Genomic DNA, 2,248 nt, shown 5'->3' with positions numbered 1-2,248 from the left:
ATATATATATATATATATATATATAATTTACAAATATTTATTAAATTAAATTTTTTATAAACTTCCCTTATGGTTATATATTATTCTATTATAATGTCTTAATAATCCGCTTTTATTCAAAAAATTGTGTAGAAATTGTATTGTTTATTGTAAGAATATTATGTAACAATATTGGAGTAATAATATGTAATAAGTAAGTATTTAATTATTATATATGTTTTTTGGATAAATTTGTTCAGTTTTTAAAAAATTCTCTTCATTTGGCAATTAAAATTTTAAATGTATATTTAATATATTAAATATTTTATCCTGCTCTTCTAAAGAGTATAATTTTGTTCATTGTTTCTGATTTTTTTTATATTAAATTAATGATAATAATAATAATTAAGTAAATAAATAGCTTGTATATTTTTAAATCGAACATACTACATTCATAACAATAAGACAATTATTAATCTAATATTTACCTTGGAATACAATTCTAATATATACTTTCAATGGATATATTACATTTTTTAATGATAATAAAATAATAATATATAAGGTTAGTAAAGTGCCAAAACTTTTATTGAAAAAAAATTATCTATTCTAAACTACATTAAATATTTTGTTTCATAAATATATGTATATTAAATGTAATTAAAATGAATTTTCTTATTTAAAATACTTTAATCTTATTTAATCTTATTTAAAGTACTTTGATCTGGCCAAGATTTTATATTTTTTGAATAAAATATGTATATAATTATTTATATATAATTATTTTTTTGTTATAATTATTTTTTTGTTATAATTATTTATATATAATTATTTTTTTGTTATAATTGTAAATAAAAAAGAGAAATTATACTTATAATTCATATATTTTTCAAAATTATTAAAAAAATATTGTACTTATGATTTAAAACATCAAATTCAAAGATTCAAAATATTCTTAGTAATAATAATCAAAATATTTAGACAAAAATTTATAATAAAAACATTTATCATATATTCTTTTCTTCTTATGTAAAAACATAATAATATTAAAATGATGAAAAATTTTATAAATTAATATACTTCAAAAATTTCTTTTTCAATAAAAAAAAATTTTGTCTGAAATTAAAAAACAAAATATATTAATTAAAAAAAAAATATTGTTTATGAAATTACAAAAAAAACACAAAAGTAATTGAAAAAATACTTGGTAAAATACAATAATTATATTACTTACCAAAATATGTTATATTTTGTTATGTACAGATTTCTACGAAACTTGTAAATATAATAGTCTTAATCTTGCGTAATATAATATTATTTAATAAACGTAACGATCAATTGATTTTTTTATCTACACAGCTACGGATTAAAGATTATCTGACTGGATTAAAGCGCGACGAAATCTTTTGATCAATTTTTTCTTATTTAATTGTTCTTGAGATTTAATGGTTTTCTACACAATTTACATAAACCTAATTTTGAATCTCGCTATTATTTAATAATAGCTAATTATTTGATGTCAAAAAAATTTTTTTTACTTTTTAATTTTATATTAGTTATCAATTATTATTTTTAATCTTAATTATTACATTTGACTAATATAAACTCATAATTATAATTTTTTAATTTCATTTTAAATTTCAGTTTAAACTTAACATCTACTTATTATTTTAATTGCTATGGATTATATTTTAAAATATAAATATTTAAATTTATGAATAAATGAAATATATTTTTAACGTGACAAAACAAATTCCTTTTTGCAGAAGTTCATAGACAAATATTTGATTCTTAGAGATTAAATTTTTTAATCTTATTTAATATATAATGTAATGTATGGATTGATATTCTATTAGTATTTATAGATTTATTGGGTTCGTTTTTTAATTCTTTAAATAAATGCATGAAATTTTCTGAATCTTATTTTTGAAACAAATATATCACTTATTTGTTTTTTTTATTTTATTTAAGCGTAAAAATTTCAAAAATGGATTTTTTAAGAAACATTGATATTATTTATTATGAATGTCATGTACAAACTAACATTTTGTCAGTTGTTTCAGAATTTTTATAATTATAATGAATTTGTTAAAATATGTATTCAGTGTAATCGCTTGTTGCATTTATCTGATGACTTCCGATTTATTCATTAGAATGTTAGTTTGTCAAGAAAATTCATTATAATCATAGTTTTAAGTTTCAATAATAAGTTTATACAATTGTATGATTCAAAACGTAACTTAAATAAACAATTTAAAAATTAATAACT

This window comes from Apis dorsata, unplaced genomic scaffold (assembly GCF_000469605.1).
Source record: "Apis dorsata unplaced genomic scaffold, Apis dorsata 1.3 scaffold_5, whole genome shotgun sequence".
In the NCBI taxonomy this organism is placed as follows: domain Eukaryota; kingdom Metazoa; phylum Arthropoda; class Insecta; order Hymenoptera; family Apidae; genus Apis; species Apis dorsata.
This window is presented reverse-complemented; position numbering follows the sequence as displayed.